Source organism: Heloderma suspectum, chromosome 1 (assembly GCF_057233095.1).
Source record: "Heloderma suspectum isolate Gila_16-S chromosome 1, 16-S_ref, whole genome shotgun sequence".
NCBI classification, from domain to species: domain Eukaryota; kingdom Metazoa; phylum Chordata; class Lepidosauria; order Squamata; family Helodermatidae; genus Heloderma; species Heloderma suspectum.
The window spans coordinates 213948226-213968856 of NC_139458.1; the positions used below are offsets into that span (position 1 = coordinate 213948226).

The 20631-nt window shown below is 45.6% G+C and overlaps 1 long non-coding RNA gene across 1 annotated transcript; it reads right to left on the bottom strand.

Moving 5' to 3' along the window:
* Nucleotides 1-1320: 1320 nt before the first annotated feature.
* Nucleotides 1321-14659, bottom strand: LOC146358736 (uncharacterized). The gene is made up of 3 exons (XR_014787123.1): nt 14323-14659; nt 8851-9041; nt 1321-4977 (listed from the first exon to the last, which is right to left on the bottom strand). It is a non-coding gene; the product is annotated as an uncharacterized LOC146358736 (long non-coding RNA).
* Between the last annotated feature and the right edge of the window lie 5972 nt (nt 14660-20631).

A 20631-nucleotide genomic window follows, 5' to 3' on the forward strand; every position in this document is an offset into this window, starting at 1 on the left:
TCTAACTAGGAGAAGCAGAAGAAGCCACTCCACCTTTCCTTCTGGTTACCGAAATGCAGCCTTCCCCAACTTGGTGCCCTCCAGATGTTTTGGACGTCAACTCCCAGCACTGCTGACCATTGGCCATGCTGGCTGGGGTTCGTGGGACCAGTAGACCAAAATACCTGGAGGCAACCTTAATGCAATTTTCTTCTCCCCACCTCCTCCCAGAGCCTCTGGTAGCCTCCAGGCTAGCGGGAGGGGAGGGGGTGTCCCACAGAGGGGGCCCAAGCCTCCACAGACCAAGAGTTGCCCTCCCTGCAGTAAAGTGTCAGAAACTGCTGACCACTGCCCCATGTGGAAGCCCATGTCACTACAGCTCCTCACTGAAGAGGCTTCCGGACTGACTCCACCCAGGTTGGCCATGGGTTCCTCCTGAGCGGGAAGACGTAGAAGATGGCTTCCCATCTCTGTGGGATGTTGAGTGAGCAGCAAGGCCTGCCTGAATGCCACCAAGCCTTGTGTTTCTGGCCCAGCTCTTCAGCCCTGCCTTCTGGGTTGCCCTGTGTTTCTAACTGCTCTTTGTCCTGACTTGCCCCAGACTGCTGCCCAAGGCCAGACCCTGGCCCCTGCAGAGGGAACCCAGAGACTTCCTCTCTGGCTTCCTCTCTCTCCACCCTTGTTTCAAAGCTCCACCACCAGAACTGAATCCCTTTTCGTGAATGCAGATTAGAGTACACTGATAACGTCCAATTAGCCACAATCTAATGGCATAGAAGTACAAATTAATCTAGCAATTCTGACCTAATTTAAATGAGGGTATAATTGGGTTATGCAAATGCAGACATATAGCCCAATCCCACAAGCTTTGCAGAAATATGCAGGACTCTCAAAGAAATACATTTGCAACATGATCTCTGTATAAAAGTGCCTGCATAGCCCTCAGCATGAGCATATTCAAGAATCTGAGCATAAGTAATGGATTTAAATGCTTTTAGCTCCCATGTGGGACAAGGAAACACTATCAATTTTCTAGACAATGAGAATTAAAGCAGAGGGTCCATTAGGAGCTATAGCCCTGGGCACCTTTGTATGCAGGATGCTGTTTCTCTCCAGCCCGGCCCATTAGATTGAGGTGGGTAGAAGGCAGATCAGGATTTGCTGGTAAATCTGGGTGATTTGCAGCTGATGGGTAAAGGCTTCTGACTCCCCACAGCTTAACAATGGCAAGTAAAACTGAAAATACAGTTTAAAAGCCCCGGCCATGACTGGCCTTGTGCCACATATGCATCGCCCCCAAGGGGGACTACATCACCAAAACAGAGGACTCCAATGTGCATCACGTTGCATATGTTAATTTATATGTATACATGCAGGTTTAGACATAATTGCTGTAATTCAAATAGAAATACAGTACATCATACTGTCACAAGGAAGACTGTGATAGGTGATGGGTGTGACTGCACAGTCTGCTGTCCAGGGGCTCACCGTCGCAGGGCATCCTCAGGACCCCTTCCTGCTCTCCCTCCTTGTGGTTCTTTGACTTTAAACCCGACTTAGACTGGGAAGCCCATCAAATAGAGGACACCTTCAAATAGAGGACTGTCCTCTGAAAAGTAAGCCACCTGGCCACCCTACACTTATCTCTGAGTGTGAGTGTTCTTCATCTGTAAAATATGAGTATTAATTGGTCGCCTTTAACCAGGTCTTTATGCAGCTCTGTTGGCCATTTTGGGGCCATTCACACAACACACTAACCCACACTCATTGGCTGAATGTGGGTTGTTTTGAACCATGGGTTGTTCGTTGAACCGTGGGTTATCATGTTGTCTGAATGCAGCCAGGGTGGCTTGTTAACCACACAGCATGGCTTATTTTTCTTGAACAAGCCACCTTGAGAACCCATTGTTTGTTGTTGAGTTGTTCAGGGTGGTTAACCACACTGCATGATTAGCATGCCACCCTGTGGAAAATGCCCTGGGTTCAGACAACATGCTAACTCACCCTGCGGAAAACATGCTGCATTCAGGCAACACGCTAACCCATGGTTCAAAACAACCCACACTCAACCATTGAGTGTGGGTTAGTGTGTAGTATGAACAGCCTCTTTGAGAGTTTTGTGTTAGACTTCCTGATGTATGGTAACTTGGATATAGACTTGTATTTATATATACAGTGTATGGGTTATAGGTGCAGTAGGCAGTTTACTCCCCTGGTATCTCCCATCCCCTGATGTTTTGTACCAGGGTCCATGGTTGGCTGGGGCATGCTGGGAGTTGTAGGACTTTTTTTCTGTCTAAACATTTATTTATTTATTTATTAAATTTATTAATCGCCCATCTGACTGGTCACCCAGCCACTCTGGGCGATGTACAACCCACCATAAACAATTTAAAACAATAAAATTTTACCATAAATTTTTTTTTAAAAAAATACCCTAACCCACCCCAAATGCCTGCCTGAACAACCACGTTTTTAATGCACGACAGAAGCTCATTAAAGAGGGGGCATGACGGAGTTCCCTAGGGAGGGAGTTCCACAGAGTGGGGGCCACCACAGAGAAGGCCCTCTCCCTCGTCCCCACCAGTCTAGCTGTCCTGGCTGATGGGACAGAGAGAAGGCCATCCGAGGCTGATCTTGTTAAGCGGCCTGTCTGGTGTTGCTGGAGGCGCTCCTTAAGATAAACATGCATAGGATTGTGTCCTTAGTGGACCATGTAGTACTGTTGCTGTTGTTGTTGTTGTTCAGTCGTTCAGTCGTGTCCGACTCTTCGTGACCCCATGGACCATAGCACGCCAGGCCTTCCTGTCCTGCACTCTCTCCTGGAGCATGCTCAAGTTCATATTCATTGCATCGGTGATGCTATCTAGCCATCTCATCCTCTGCCGTCCCCTTCTCCTTTTGCCTTCCGTCTTTCCCAGCATCAGGGTCTTTTCCAGAGAGTTTTCTCTTCGCATTAAGTGGCCAAAATATTTCAGCTTCAGCTTCAGTATCTGTCCTTCCAATGAGCACTCAGGGTTGATTTCCTTTAGGATTGACTGATTGGACTTCCTTGCAGTCCAGGGGACTCGTAAGAGTCTTCTCCAGCACCATAGTTCGAAAGCATCAATTCTTTGGCGCTCAGCCTTCCTTATAGTCCAGCTCTCACAGCCATACATTACTATTGGGAAAACCATAGCTTTGATTAGAAGGACCTTTGTCAGCAAGGTGATGTCTCTGCTTCTTACTATGCTGTCTAGGTGTGCCATAGCTTTCCTCCCAAGGAGCAAGCGTCTTTTAATTTCATGGCTACAGTCACCATCTGCGGTGATCTTGGAGCCCAAGAAAATAAAATCTGTCACTGCTTCCATTTCTTCCCCTTCTATATGCCAGGAAGTGATGGGGCCAGATGCCATGATCTTCATTTTTTTAATGTTGAGTTTCAAACCAGCTTTTGCACTCTCCTCTTTCACCCTCAACAAGAGGCTCTTTAGATCCTCTTTGCTTTCTGCCATTAGGGTGGTATCGTCTGCGTATCTGAAGTTGTTGATAATTCTCCCGGCAATCTTAATTCCGACCTGTGATTCATCCAACCCGGCGTTTCTCATGATGTACTCTGCATATAAGTTAAATAAGCAGGGTGAGAATATGCAGCCTTGTCGTACTCCTTTCCCAATTTTGAACCAATCGGTTGTTCCATGTCTGGTTCTTACTATTGCTTCTTGACCCTCGTACAGGTTTCTCAGGAGACAGGTAAGGTGGTCTGGTACTCCCATCTCTTTAAGCATTTGCCACAGTTTGTTGTGATCCACACAATCAAAGGCTTTAGCGTAGTCAATGAAGCAGAAATAGATGTTTTTCTGGAATTCTCTTGCTTTCTCCATGATCCAGCGAAAGTTGGCGATTTGATCTCTAGTTCCTCTGCCTCTTTGAAACCCAGCTTGTACTTCCGGTAGTTCTCGGTTCGCATACTGCTGAAGCCTAGCTTGTAGAATTTTGAGCATCACCTTGCTGGAATGTGAAATGAGTGCAATTGTGCACACTCTTGGGCGTTGCCCTTCTTTGGAATTGGAATGTAAACTGACCTTTTCCAGTCTTGCGGCCACTGTTGAGTGTTCCAAATTTGTTGGCATATTGAGTGCAGCACTTTAACAGCATCATCTTTTAGGATTTTAAATAGCTCAGCTGGAAGACTGTCATCTCCACTAGCTTTGTTGTTAGTAATGCTTCCTAAGGCCCACTTGACTTCACTTTCGAGGATATCCAGCTCCAGTTCAGTGACTGCACTCTCATGGCTATCAGGGACATTCAGATCTTTCCTGTATAGTTCTTCTGTGTATTCTTTCCACCTCTTCTTAATCTCATCTGCTTCTGTTAGGTCTCCGCCTTCTTTGTCCTTTCTCATGCCCATCTTGCACAAAACGTTCCCTTGAGATCTCCGATTTTCTTGAAGAGATCTCTAGTCTTTCCCATTCTGTTGTTTTCCTCGATTTCTTTGCATTGTTCATTTAAGAAGGCCTTCTTGTCTCTCCTTGCTATTCTCTGGAACTCTGCATTCAGTTGGATATATCTTCCCCTTTCTCCCTTGCTTTTTGCTTCCCTTCTTTCCTCAGCTACTTGTAAAGCCTCATCAGACAGGCACTTGGCTTTCTTGCATTTCTTTTTCTTTGGGATGGATTGAGTTGCTGCCTCCTGAACAATGTTACGGACCTCCGTCCATAGTTCCTCAGGCACTCTGTCTATCAGGTCTAATCCCTTAAATCTATTCGTCACCTCCACTGTATATTCATAAGGGATATGATTTAGGTCATACCTGAATGGTTTCGTGGTTTTCCCTACGTTCTTCAATTTAAGCCGAAATTTTGCAACAAGAAGCTCATGATCTGAGCCACAGTCAACTTCAGGTCTTGTTTTTACTGACTGTATAGAGCTTCTCCATCTTTGGCTGCAAAGGACATAATCAATCTGATTTCGATATTGACCATCTGGTGATGTCCATGTGTAGAGTCGTCTCTTGTGCTGTTGGAAAAGAGTGTTTGCTATGATCAGCGTGTTCTCTTGGCAAAACTCTATTAGCTTTTGTCCTGCTTCATTTTGTACACCAAGGCTATGCCTGCCTGCTATCCCAGTGATTTCTTGACTTCCTACTTTAGCATTCCAATCCCCTATGATGGAGAGGACATCTTTTTTTGGTGTTAGTTCTAGAAGGTGTTGTAGGTCTTCATAGAACCGATCAACCTCAGCGTCTTCGGCATCAGTGGTTGGGGCATAGACTTGAATTATTGTGATGTTGAATGGTTTGCCCCTTCATGGATCACTGCCTTGTTGTGGCGAAGGGGCTTGCGTAACTCAGTGAAGCCATAAGCTATGCCGTGCAGGGCCACCCAAGACGGACAGGTCATGGCAGAGAGTTCTGACAAAATGTGGTCCACTGGAGAAGGAAATGGCAACCCACTCCAGTATTCTTGCCAAGAAAACCCCATGGAACGTATCACAAGGCTAAAACATATGACGCCGGAAGATGACCCCTCAGGTCGGAAGGTGTCCAATATGCTACTGGGGAAGAGCAGAAGGTATTTCCAAGTAGCGCCAGAAAGAGTGAAGCGGCTGGGCCAAACCCGAAAGGACACTCAGCTGTGGATGTGTCTGGTGGTGAAAAGAAAATCCGATGCTGTAAAGAACAATATTGTTTAGGAACCTGGAATGTCAGATCAATGAATCAAGGTAAGCTGGAGGTGGTCAAACATGAGATGGCAAGATTGAACATCGACATCTTGGGAATCAGCGAACTAAAATGGACAGGCATGGGCGAATTTAATTCAGGTGACCATCATATCTACTACTGGGCAAGAATCCCTTAGAAGAAATGGAGTAGCACTCATAGTCAACAAAAGGGTGGGAAAAGCAGTACTGGGGTACAATCTTAAAAATGATAGAATGATCTCAGTACGAATCCAAGGCAAACCATTCAACATCACAGTAATTCAAGTCTATGCCCCAACCACTGAGGCCGAAGAAGCTGAGGTTGAATGGTTTGCCTTGGATTTGTACTGAGATTATTCTGTCGTTTTTGAGATTGTACCCCAGTACTGCATTTCCCACCCTTTTGTTGACTATGAGTGCTACTCCATTTCTTCTAAGGGATTCTTGCCCACAGTAGTAGATATGATGGTCACCTGAATTAAATTCGCCCATGCCTGTCCATTTTAGTTCGCTGATTCCCAAGATGTCGATGTTCAATCTTGCCATCTCATGTTTGACCACCTCCAGCTTACCTTGATTCATTGATCTGACATTCCAGGTTCCTAAACAATATTGTTCTTTACAGCATCGGATTTTCTTTTCACCACCAGACACATCCACAGCTGAGTGTCCTTTCGGCTTTGGCCCAGCCGCTTCACTCTTTCTGGCGCTACTTGGAAATACCCTCTGCTCTTCCCCAGTAGTATATTGGACACCTTCCAACCTGAGGGGCTCATCTTCCGGCGTCACACCTTTTAGCCTTGTGATACGTTCCATGGGGTTTTCTTGGCAAGAATACTGGAGTGGGTTGCCATTTCCTTCTCCATTGGACCACATTTTGTCAGAACTCTCTGCCATGACCTGTCCATCTTGGGTGGCCCTGCACGGCATAGCTTATGGCTTCACTGAGTTAGACCCCACAAGTCCAGAGTTTTCCCTGCATCAGATCATTCTTCAGTTTACACTTTACAAATCTCAAATTTCCCAAATTTATCCTGTTTATACATTTTCAGTTTGTTTGTTTATTTATTTATTTATGGTATTTATATAACACTCAATATAATAGAATCTCTCAGCAGTTCACAGTGTTGAAATGTGTGCTCATTTGTTCCCTTCTATTGCCATATTTAAAGCCCTGTCAGGGGTTTTAACTCTGGCTAATATTCCCAATTCAGAGAAAGACAGGAGGGGATATAGTGGCAGGAGAGACCTACAGAAAGGACCCCTCTCCCCCAAGAGGAAATCAGTCATGCTGAAGCCTCATTGAAATCAATAGAGTTAAGTTAGTTCTTGTCCCATTGACTCCAGTGAGGTTTAAGTGTGATTAACTTTCTCTGGACTGGGACTGAAGAGTGAGGGTTTAGATCTTCTTGCACAGATACATCTTACGATGATTCATCAAAGTCACTCCTGGCCTCTAGGAAGATGCTCGAAGGCAATGGTGATGAAGTGAAACACTGCCCAGCATCTGTTACTCACTATGTGTAAAAGTGCAGGAATTAAGCCTTCAGTATACAATGAATCCCGCAATCGTTTGCTGAGTTAGGACATGGGCAGCATGCTGATGTGAGAAATGCACATCAAATATCTGCTTTCTCAATTACTGGCCCTGCTTGTTCCTGCTTCCACACTTTTGGGGTATTTCTCTTGTTTCCCTCAGTTCTGTTTTTCAGTCTCCAAGCCATGGCAGTCACCAGGAGGAGAAGGAGATGGGAAGGAGATGAGTCAGGAAACAAAGAGAAAGAGGTAAGGGCTGCAAGGGTGGGGGTGGGGTCAAATGCCCCTGTCCAGCAGCTTCAGAGGACATACAAGGTAATATAAGGCCCAAAGCAAGAACTGGAGGGCAGATCCAGATAAGGCAAGTGTCCAGCAAAGTACAGGCAATGAATCAGACAAGATTTATTTGGGATGTAGTGTATGTGTGTGTGTGTGTGTGAGAGAGAGAGAGAGAGAGAACATCTGAGCAGAATGTGAGAGAGAAGTATTTGCATATGATATAAATGGGAACCAAGGGATCCATAAAAATGAGCCACCCAAAAAGGCAACATAGAGTTGCCAGGTCTACTGAAAGAGTTCCGCACTACCAGTAGCTTGCAGTAGGACAAAGGACCAGGTCTGGTATCCCCTATCACTTAAACACTGTGCAGGGCCAGCCCTACCATTAGGCAGGGGGAGGCAGCTGTGTCAAGCAGCAGATGCTGGGCGACAGCAGGGGCAGCCCCTGGCTGTTCCCTTCTGCTGGAGGACAAAGCTGTGTGTGCCTTCTAGCCTGTCCTGCACCCCCTAAACCAGCCTGCTGCCTCAGGTGCAGTAGGGGATGCTGTCCCATCAACTGTCAGGGCATGGGGGCGGGCGTACTCTCCTGTCCTTCGCCTCAGGTGGCTCGCTGCCTTGGGCCAGCCCTGACATAGTCATGATGTGCGAAATTCATCCAGCCTTCTCAAGGCCTAGACCCAAGCATGCCAAGGATCTTCATTTCAAAAACAAAACAAAATACACCCCACTGATCCGGGGAATTCGCTTTTTCATGACATGACATTTTCAGTTTCAGCTCTTACTGGAAGAAGGTATTACTTTAATTAACAAAACTGCAGAATTGGACAGAACAGTCTAGACTGCTCATTTAAGCCAAAACAGCTGTTCCTGTCACATCTCTGAAGTGGGCTGTTGGGATGAGGCTTGCCTTAGCCAAATCTGGTAGCACACTGACAGATACTCATACATTTGTCATTTCCTTGGAAAGGCAAGGCAAGAAGCGTATTTAGTTTATGATTACAGAAAGCCCCATTTGCTTTATAATCGCAAACTGTGCTGATGGTGTCTGATGAAACCCAAGGACTACCATACTAAATCAGAATCATCTTTCAAATTTGTGTGTGTGTGTGGGGGGGGGGGAGTATCTACCCACCCACCCTTTTTGTACCCTTATATTTTCAAGATTTTTTTTTACTTCCTTAGCTAGTATATTTAGCTTGTAGTATACTTAACAAAATTGATCCAATAAAATATATGTTTTTAAAATGCAGCATTGGGACAACAGAAATGAATCCCCCACACACACACCAGCCATGTAGTTACCCCTAGGTTCCATTCTGTTCTGGTGGATCATGGGGCCCACACAGCACTAAGCACATCTCAGAGGAGTCTTACCAGTGGCAAGGGGGAGGGTCAGTGATAGGAGCAAGGAGCAGAACCCCTGTGGCAGAGTTGGTCACTCAGGAACAGAATGTCAAGACAGTCAGTGCCACGAGGAGGACCAAGGACAACTTATTTGAGGCTTTATTGCAGGGGTGGTCTGGGGGCAATTTTGGCCCCCCAGGCCCCTCCTCCCACAGGCCACACTAGGTAAAAGAGAAAGAAAGAATAATTAATTAATTAATTGCCAGTTTGACACCAAAATTCAGCAGCAAACCACTCCATAGCATTCAGTAGTGCTAAAAGGGTTACATATTTAGCTTGTTAGAATGCTATTCATCTCTATTATTTTGCTTGATACAAAAGATAGGCTTGTTGATCTGTAGTCTCCAGTGTAGCCTGTAGAGAGTCTTAAAACAAATGCAAACACTCGCTCACTCACACACCAGAATGAACAAACACATACACAAGAGAGAGAGAGAGAGAGAGAAATGTACAAGATACATTTATCTTGTAAGTAATTATTACTGTCTCTTATTAGCATCATTAATACTGAGTGTGTCCACTTTCTGGCAATGTGGTGGTGGTTCTTGTTTAAAGATATACTCTGGCACTGAACAATTTGCCAAGAGAGCAAGAGCTAGAAAGTTTTCAGACTGAGGGAACCATTTATGTGAAATAATAGAATGGAGGGAAGTGTTTTACAAATTATTTGGGGGGGGGGGTTATAGCCAGTAAAATTAAAATGTGCTCAGAATTTGGCTTTATCTTCCCAGAAAAGTAGATCCAAATTATACCATCAGAACATCTTTCAATAACATTAAACCTCAAGTGGTTTTACCTGGGAATCAGAGACCAAGGGTTGGATCTAGACTTAGTCATACTCAGAGCAGAACTATTTAAATCAGCAGGACTTAAATTAGTCACAACCAGCTGAAGCCACATTGATTTCAATGGGTCTACTCCAAATCTGACTAAGTCTGGATCCAACCTATAGTTTGGTGAATCCTCTCCCTGTCAGTTTAATGTCGGGTCTATGTGAAGATAAGTGCTTCCATCCTGCACCCGCACTCCTCTGCCCCACTAGTAGCGAGTGAACTCTACCCAGTTTTCACACATTTATCCGAAACCAGCTAGGGACAGTAAGCCACATGCAGAAGCGGGCTGGATCCTCGCCTCTGGCACCTCTGGCCGCATACTTTGTTCCGACTGATGGGTCAGGTCAGCATGTGCATCGGTAAATGGCTGATCAGAACTGTACACTGTGGTGGCGGCAGCAACTCACTGGGGAGGTGATGGAACTGAGTACAAGGCCTTCTTTCCCTTTGTGGGAAGGTTCTCCACCCTGTGAAAACAGCCAGTACTGACCTATTCATGTCACTGATGCTGGGCACAGATGCTTATGCCCTGCAACCCACCAGTGACCAGGGGTGGAGCGGTATGTTCTGTGGTGCAGGCACTCAGTTTGACAGCCCACAGCCACATCCCCAAGGACAGTCCAAAAATGCAGGCAACTGTGTTGATCTCTCTCAACAAACCAGTTCTACCTGTTCTCGTCTGCTAAGGGAAGACCTTTTCTCTCTTTCTCTTTCTGCCCCCCCCCTTTTCTCTCTCTCTCCTTTTTCCTTCCCAGGCAGCAGGGAAGGGACAGACCACTCTTGCCAGAGGTTTGAACTGACTGCATGCAGGGGGCTTTTGAAATTAGGCCGAGGACCACATGAAATTAGGCTGAGAACTGCAGGTGGCCCACACTGGTTGACAGGGAGGGATGTGCTGGAATCACGCTGTAAATTGGTGCAGCATACCAGGTAAGGGTAGCTGCACAGGAACGTAGGAGGCCGCCTTATACTGAGTCAGACCGTTGGTCCATCTAGCCCAGTATTGTTGACACTGATTGGCAGGAGGTCGCCAGGCAGGAATTTTTCCTGCCCTAACTGGAGATGCTGGGGATCGAACCTGGGGCCTTCTGTGTGCAAAGCTACAGTGTGAACTGTAAGCCAGAAAGCCCTTGGCTCAAATCTCATCTCAGCCATGTAGTTACTGCCTGGCTAAAGGCAAAAAAAAAATGCTCTTTGAGCATCATTTGAAAATATGAGGATAAAAGATACATAAAATTATATTTCTCTATTTTCCAGCCCAAGCTTTTTACAGAATGATCTCCCCCTCTCCCCACCCACATGCTCACACATAGTGCCTATTCCAATTATGCCTCTTTGGCAAAGCCAGCCTTTGTAATGGTTTCTGATTCAGTCCTGAGAGAGGACATCCTTCCTTGTTCAACCTCTTGTTCAATTCTCAACTCTGCATCACACACAGGCCTTCTGCAGTCAATATTTGACTCTTGGCATCTGTTCATTGTTCCACTTTCTGGGAGAGAATAAGCAAGTGAATAGCAATCAGCATTCCCGTTAAAAGTTTTAGAAGATAATTACAATGATGGGAAGTGCACCGTGGCCGTGCTGTGTTTGTTGTGGTAGCGCTATTCATATTGCATTTCTGGTCTTCGTGTATATTACACATGCACCATAATGGTCATTCTGCATTAATTTAGGCTTGAAGTAAAAGGCATTTAATATGTCAGCCCTTCACCCCAACTTCCAAAAAAGTGTTCTATGGGAAATGTTCTATTTAAAGTGAAGGGCAGCCAAATTAATATTTTCTTTCGCAAACATCTTTTGGGTTAGAGGCCTGGTTTTCAAACTGTTTGACAGAGACATGGGGCTCTGTAAAAACAAGAAGACTTGTAATGATAAAGAGTTTTCCAAGAAGACAGCTTATCTACCATTAGTGACTTCAGTTGCAAGGGGGTACTGAGTGAGCATATTCCCCATTAGCACAAAGCCATGCCCTAAAAAACCTTGCTGGTTGCTGGTGGCAACTGAGAATGACTCCTACATTGTACTCTAGAACAGGGATGGGGAGAAGGTAGATCTCCAGATGTTTTAGACTTCAACTCCCAGAAGCCCCTGCCAATGGTCAGGAATGCTGGGAGTTGATCCAAAACATCTGGAGATCTAGTTCCTGCCTACCCCTGCTCTAGAATCCCCCGTGGCACTTAAGGAGTTCCACAGCTAATGTGCAAGGTTCCACGGCAGACTGATCAATGTGGAAAGTGACCCTTGAGTGTAGAAAGATTGAACTTCAGTGTGTCATGGATAAATGGAAATAGAAAGTTTTAGCAGATCACTCAGGCTAACTTGAGCTGGAATTTCCCAATCACATGAAAGGGATCAACTCCCAGTTGTGTAGGAGAGGACATGAGAGTTAGCGAAGGGAAAGAATATGCTATGTTACATTGGTAAACCCCATAATCTTCACAATGCTTGCTTATCTCTGTTCACCCTTTTGTCAATAAACCCTACTTCATTCAATTAGAGGATTTCTACACGGAACTTTTATTGTGCACTTGTGATTGGTCACTTGTGGTTTTTTGTGGGCCCTTTACATGACGTTGTCAACTCCAGGGCCCCTCCCATCCCTTCTGGCCATTATAGCAGCTTAATTCTCTATGGGAAAACACGATAAGAGTCTTCATAGTGCAATAACTTTCTGGTGAAATTTTGGAGTCACGCTATATTGCAGCACCATCTAGTGGGTGCATAATGAAACATATAGAACTTGCCCAGAAAGGAAAACAACAACAAACAGATGAAACCATGTGAAAAGGAGCCAATCTTAATCCTACAAGGAATCTGGAAGCAGAAGCCTCAGTAAGGTGCAGGATTTTAGCCTGGTGTAGAAATGCTCTTAGTTCAGGGAGGTTGAATTTTTTTCAGCCTGAGGGCCAAATTCCATTTCAAACAAGCTCTCAAGGATTGTGTTCCAGTGGTGGGCAAGGCTGGATGCAAAAGGGACATGACCAAAATGCTTGAAATACTAGCATATTTCAGTTTAAAGCTCTTACTGCCAGTAAACCTTAGGAAAGTTCTAAAAGGCATTTCAACCTTTTAGAATGGGGGGAAAAAACTGTACAAAAGCTAGGGAACCACAGAACAGTTGGCAGTCAGGGGAAAAGGGGCATGGCCAACTGGGGAACCCTAGGAGGGCCAACTTTGGCCCACAGGCCAGAGATTCCACACCCCTGATTTAGTCCACCCTGTGTTGCTGTGGCTTCATGTCGAAGATCTCAGCCAAGTTCCATCCAGAGGGAGTCTGTTACAAGAGCTTGCATTTAAAACCTGGATCTCCCAGCTTCTAGTGACACACTAGCCCAGCCATCCCCATGCTGATAGGGGATGATGGGAGTTGTAGTCCAACACACCTCGAGGCTGCCAAATTCTGGAAGACTGCACTAGCCAGTGGTTTGCACCAGCTGTCCACATTGTGAAGGAAGTAACAGAAACTGTTTGCAACCATTCTTGGTTATTGTCCTCTGCGATGAAAGAAGCCAACAAATCTGGATCCAGTGATGGATGCTCTGTACGCAGCATATCTTTCCCCTACAGAAATGCAACAGGCTGGATTTTTCAACAGAGCCCGCACTCCGAGGTTGGTTCCTGGAGAACTGACCCCCCTCCCACTTCCGCACTGCCTCGGAGGCAGCGGAACAGCCCCATGCATGGAGTGGCTGAAAAGGGGTGTGTCTGGGGGTGTTCCGGGGCGAGGAGGGCGGAAATGCAAGTGTGACACATCCGATGTGTCGTACAGCAGCCTCCTCCCCCGCTCTGCCCTCCTGCGGCTAGACAGCCACAGTCGGCTGTCTAGCTGAAAATGCAGGGCAGGAGAAGCGCGGAGGGAACGATCCCCTCTGTGCTCCTCCTGCCCTCCGTTGGATAGGAGGGGAGGCGGCCGCCTATCTGAATAGGATTGCACCCTTATAGTATTACAGTGGAAGCCCTGAATGGGGTTACACAGCAATGGGGATGCTGGAAAGAGGGGGGCTTTCTACTACTTGAATCCTAAACAGTGGTGGAGTGACCTTCAGAAGGCTGTAAGAGGGCATTTGCCAGCCAAAAAACAGCTGGTAAGCAGGCGAGTCCAGTTTGTTCAAGTCCGGTGAACAACCACAACCATCAGCTATGGTGCCACCTACTGGAAGTTCCTCTCAAGGGGGATATTTGGAGGGATGCCGGGATGTTTCATCACTGCTCCTTGGCACCCACTGTTGGGTCATTCCATCTGGTTCTGCTGATGCTGTACAGACCATTATTATTATTATTATTATTATTATTATTATTATTATTATTATTATTATTATTGCATTTATATCCCGCCTTTTTCCCTCTTGCAAGGAACCCAAGGCAGCTTACATTATCCTTCTCCTCTCCGTTGTATCCTCACAACAACAACCCTGTGAGGTAGGTTGGGCTGAGAGTCTGTGACTGGCCCAAAGTCACCCAGTGAGCTTCCATGGCCACGTGGGGACTAGAACCCGGATCTCCCAGCTCCCAGTCCGTCACTCTCACCACTACACTACACTGGCTCATTGACCATGGTGCTTCCCACTCACACACGCAAACCTTTCATTGAATAAATGCTGTTACTAACCTCTTCTGAATGTAGTTGTCTTCTGATCTTCATTTTTAGTCACTAACTCAAATGAAACCCATCTTCCTGTGATAGCCACGACAACTTCACAGTAGTTTCCTGGATGAATCAATTGTTATTTCAGAATGTTTTCTTATGTGAAGCTTAAATTGCCCTTTGACTCTCTTGCACTGTTGATGTGAATGCTTGATGGTTGCTAATGTGGAAGATAAAATGGAAAGGAGGCATTCTAACTAATGTCTGTTCCTACAAACAAACCAAAGCAAAAGCCATTTGAGCCTTTGTGAAAGTGCCCAGGACACAGCCAATGCGATTTAAGCGGGAAATGTTTTCTTTCACAAAAGTAAGCATGCCGGTCTCTTTTTCTAAAATTCTCCAGGGCAAGCTGCCAGTACTTTGCCATTTTCAATATTAGCATTGGCTCCAGCCAACTATTTGCAGTACTTGTTTGGCAATTAAACTTTGTATCTTTCTTTTAGTACTGAAATATTCCAGAATGAAAGAGGCCCAGAAGGTAGGAGGAAGCAGAAGTGGAAAACAGCAAACAGAGATGCTTTAAATGAGGGAAGGGGAACCTTTTTTGGTCCAGGGGGCAAGTTGCCCCCCCCCCCAGGCCAATCCACTAGGCTGGTTGACGTCAAGATGGTGGGGCACCACCCCTGAACTCCCCCTCCCCTTACAGAATCCTGCCCATTTTTCCTTTCTCTGTTTGGAGAGAGGCCTGGAGCTCCATGCATCTCTCATGAAGGAAGGGACACAGCTGGTGCTCCGAGGAGCGGTTTCTCCAAGTGTCAGCTGAGCTGGGCGCCTCCCTCCTGCGCTGCTTGCCAACTGGGGCTTGCAAAAGGAAGCGGGACTAGCTTGCACTCGGAGGAACTCCTCTGAGTCCCATCTGAGCCCCTGTCTTTGTACAGAGTGAGGCACAGAGAAATGTAAAAGGGGGGATGATGTCAAGGCAGCGGGAGGGGCCTAGGAGAGGAGTATGGCCGATGGAGGTTCCTCCGTGGGCTGGATTCGGAATCTCCATGGGTTGAATTCAGCCCATGGGCTGGAGGTCTCTCACTGCTGCCTTAAATGGAGGAAATGAACTGCGTTGTTATTCAGCATGGGCCACTTCACACCTTATACAGAGATGAGTATGTGGACTGACTACACCAGTGAATTGACGAGAAATGAAAACAAATTAAACTCTCTATCGACATCTTCCACAGCCACTGCTGGTGTTTTATTATCTCATTGTTCTAGGGATGATATGAGCTACTGGTCAGACTATCACTCCCTCTATTGCCCTACTTCACAGGGCAGGGCCGGTCCTACCATTAGGCAGAGCGAAGCATTCGCTTCAGGCAGCAGATGCTGGGAGGCAGCAGCCAGGTGTCCGCAGAGAGAGCTGTGGGCGATGCAGGCTGCCCTGTGCCCCCTAAACTAGCCTGCTGCCTTCAGGTGCAGTGGAGGCCTCTGCCCCATTGCCAGTGTTGAAGAAAGATTCAACTGCCAGTCCAGTTGGTGTTTGTACATGAAATGGAAGGGGGGTGCCATCTTGCCCTTTGCCTCAGGCAGCAAAATGTCTTGCGCCAGCCCTGTCACAAGGTGAGTGCTGATGCTTATGCAGCCAAAACAGCACCACCAATGCGCAGCAAGGAGGCGCAGACTCAGCACTCAGTGCAGACCAGGGAAGTAAGAAAGCTGCTGAGCTGCTGCCCAGTCTGCCCCACTCAGATCCCCCCCTCTCCTCACCACAACTCCATTCAAGGGTCTCTGCTCGTGGGGGAGGCTGACTGGCACTGGGCAGTGTCCCACTCAAAGTGGGAACCCTTAGAACCTCCGAAGGGGCAGATTAAGTCAGCAGTTAAGGGATCTCGGGCGTGGGGGTACCCAGAGTGGACAACCAACCCAATCCAGGCCTTCCAGTGTTTCTCTTCCTCAGGTTTCCCCTCCACACACACACACACAAGCAATGTTTTGCTGTGGGGCCCCACTTGTGCAAGCTGAATGGTTCCTGATCTGAGCTCCAAGTCTTGTGGGAAACACGTTGCAGAGAACTTTTATCAACTTCAGAGAGTCGGATCGCTTGTTTTCTGTAGTTTGCCCATTTGGTTGCACAGAAATGTATTAGGCCAAAATGTAGATAATGTAAAAAGTGTTTGCTGTCCTCTATATCTGAGCTGGAGCTTAGTTTGAACAAAGAAGACACCATGTGCCATTGCCTTGATCCAGCAAGGGAGATCTGCGTGTGGAAGGAGGTTTCTCCATGCACAGACGGAGCAGGTGTGCATCTGGATGCACTTCTATGCCTGCCTCACAAGTGGCCCACCAAACTGGCTGGAAGCGCCATTCCATACAGATGGCGTTGAGAAATCCCAACTAAGACCACCCACTCTTATGCATGGCGCATTGAGTGGCACTACAGCTGGATCAGGGCCATTGCCTCGATGGGGGAAAAGGAGGTTGACCTACATTTGATGCTCTTGTTCTGATAAGCACCTAGCCGGTCTTGCACCGTGCATTGCTCTGCTTTCTGCCGGTAGTTTTTCACTGGTCATGCTTCAAGTGGAATGGTGCCTGCCGCCCCCTCCAGCCTCCCCCTGTCTCCTCCCTCCTTGAATGTTTCAACAAACAATCCACTCCTGACTACCTTTTTATTACTTTACAACACACTTTTTCCTCGAGTTTTATGGCATTTCATTAAAGCCGCCAGAAGGTGATACTGCCCCCTTTCCAAAAGTGAAATGAATTTACTTTTTATTTTTTATCGCTTCTGGAAATGCTAGAGCAGTTGTCAGGCTGTTTGATGGATTTTCTCAATTACAGGACTTGTGGAGCATTTTATACTTACATCTGCACTGAAGTCTAATATAGCCGAGGAGACACTTGCTCCCCCCCTTTTGCCCCTTATCCCTGTCTTCGTAAGGACTGACATGTCTCCCCCCACCCCCAACACACACACACACACACACAGCTTTTCAAGCCCTTCTCCTTGATAGGGAGGTTTACAGTCCCTATCAAGATTACTTTTACCTTTCTGCCTTTACAGATATTACCTTTACAGCCCTTTCTGCTATCTCAGAATCCTACTGCCCCATTCTTCTGTAAGTGTAAACCAAGCCTAAAATAGCTTTCTTTGAAGGTTTGCATCATAGACAGAAGTCCCTTCCATGTAAAATAACAATAACAGCAACAGCAACAACAATAATAGTACCCTGTCACTCCAGTACACCAGACTTCCCCAACATGGTGTCCTCCAGATGTGTAGGACTACAACTCCAGCATGAAGGAAATCATGGGAGCTGCCTTCCAACTTATCTGGAGGTTACCAGGTTGGGGAAGGCGCCTGTATAGTTTGTCAAGTGTGACAAATTTGCATGCATTTATTTCACAATGTACACACACAGCAGAAAATTAGGGCTGCCAATCCTGGGTTTCCTCCTATCAGGAATAAAAACGGCATTACAGACCCAACGAACCACACATGGGATCCATACAATTTCCTACACAGAAATAACCACAAGGTAGGACATTGATCACATGGGAAAAGGAACAGGCTCTGCAAAGAACCAGGTGATTCTCAAGCATGAGCTGATTCTCATGTACACAACCAAAAGCACCAGAGAAAAATGTATAATTGCTGCTGTTTGGCTCTGTGAATGCATACTCAGTATGAATTTGGGGCCAAACCAGATGTGTGCTGCTAAATGAGTCATTAGAAACATCCTGGTTTGAGATTTAAAAAATTGAATAACACAGACAGGAGAGCCAAATTTTCACTGAGAGAGCAGCGCATGGAGAGGGAAGGTTTAACCCTTCCCTTCCCAGCCACAGACCTGATGAAAATCCCCACACAGAGAGTGGGGGGGGGGGGAGAGAGAGAAAGAGAGGCTTTAGGGTATAATCCTATGCATGTTTAGACACAAAAAAGTCCTACAGTTCCCAGCATCCCTCCAGCCAGCCAATGCTGGCTGGGGCATGCTAGGAGTTGTAGGACTTCTTTCTGTCTGAACATGCATAGGATTGCACCCTTAGGGTGAGGAAACTCCTGCTGATGTCTGTGGGAGCTTTCCCCACTCCACTTGTAGCCATGCCAAGGGGGAGGAGTGATTTTTGAAAAATGGGCTCCCCCATGCCTACTATTTTTTTTTTTAACGGATGTAGTTTAACAACGCATTAAGCATCATATCTCATTTTGACCTCAGTTCCTAAAGAGAACTCTTAGAACTCTCTGTTACCTTGCAAATGTTTCTGTAGTGCAATCTCGGTTCACCCAGGGAAGTGGCCAAAAGAGAAGTAGTGAAAACATTTAAGTCTCTGCATCAGGATCTTGCACATCGCCTTGGCAGGGAAGACGCAGCAGTTGTATTCTGGATGTCGCAGAAGAACAAGTCCAAAGTATTTGCACTTCCTGTTTGCTCTGTGGTTCCATCACATTCAAAGGGGATCATTGTTAGAAATGGACATAAAAAATAGTATAACCCTTTTGCCTGCAATCTGTTTTAGATCTTTATTGTGTTTCTCCTCCCACTACCTCTGTGAGGTACATCTATCTTAGACTGAAACACCCATCCCCTAAGGTTCTCAGCCTTTCCTATCTTACATCCCACCAATCACTCTTTCAAAGAACCTGGGTCCCACCATGGTAGAAACAAAAAAGCCACTTTTTTCTGAGAGGGACATTTATATGTTTACAGGCATTCTGTTATATTTAGTATGTACTGTAAGTTTTAAGAACATAAAACATTGCAGTGTAATTGTTGGGAGTAAACATAAACAAACAAAAACAATTCCATTAGTAGTTGAAAAGCATAATAATACCACTGAGTGTCAATTTTACTGCTACGGTAACAGTAAAACACCAAGATAATAAATAAGAAGTTGCGGTAGTATTACTGGAAATAAATTTTATTGTTATGACTAAAACACAAACAAACAAAAATAATAATTCCATTGGTAGTTAAAAAGGTTACTTGTAGCATGGCAAAATATGAATAATCTCAGATTGCATTATTAGAAAAATTGACAAATAATATTAAATTACCAAAAGGACAAAGAACAAAGGACAGTTTTACAGAAGAATGGTACAATTTTATTGTTTATACAAATGCAGAGAAATGATGGAGTGTTCCCTCCTACTACAAAACTCTGGTTATCATAAGAACACAAGAAGGTACTATACATGATTAAAATAACAAATAAGAAGGTACAAACTGTAATGCATGTTTTCAGACATAAAAAATCACAGCAAAAGTTTAGTTTAGTTAATATATTTGTTCTTAAGAGTAAAATAGGTACACCTTGTCATTGTTAATAGCATGGATAACTTGTCAATTGATGTACAATTTATTAAGCATTTGTTGAACAAAGTTGTACAATAGATAATGTACATGTATTGTAATGGAAATGAAATAAAGAACAATTAAAAGGAAAAAAAGAATAATCTGTGGATAATCCATGGTAAAATAGATAATCCATGGCAAGTAGGGTCAACAGGAAACAGCATGTCATATCTTCAGGTGGGCATGGGAACAGAGAGAGAGCAAATTCTTAGTAATTGTTATGAAAACCCTGCATCCCACCTTCACTACTTTTGTGTCCTACCAGTGGTACACATACCACTAGTTGAGAACCACTGCCGTAGGGCATGTGGTACAGTCTGATCCATCTCTTAAATGCATGCTGGGGCTTAAAAAGAACCAGAAATGCATGCAGGTGTTTGCATGTTTGAAAGCAACATCCTGTCAAAATCTTCTGGCACCTGAAAAGCTGACAGGTCAGGAAGAAGGTTGGGCTTGAAAAAGCATGCACTTTGCATAAGTAGGGAGATTTTGACATGGAGGTGCATAGAATAATGACCCCACACATGCATTCTGAGGCGGTATGGTGCCATGAGGAATGTAGCATGTGCCGCCGCTAAACGTTTGAGTCGGTTATACACATTTTACAGCTACAGAACTGAGACTACCACATAGTGATCTGTGCTAGGCCACACAATGAATCCACAAGTGTGAAGGTTTGAGGCCTACAGAGGCAAAGGGAAAACTGGTCAGGCTTCAAAGCCTGGGGTTTTTTTGTTGGGAGTGGGAATTACTGAGAGGAGTAGTTTCATTTCTCTGGCTAAGTGTCCATTTCATTTCTCCGCTGAAGTTTCATTTCTTCAGGTTTGAAGCAGTACTTTCAGTTTTGAGGGTGGAGGGTATATAAGCAGAGCAAGAGAGACAGCTAGAGCCTGAAGTGAGAACAGAGTCTGAAGAGTGGGCAGGAAGAAGCAGTCTAGAAAAGCCTGAGGACAGCTAGGGTAAAGGGACTTGCGTTTTGTAA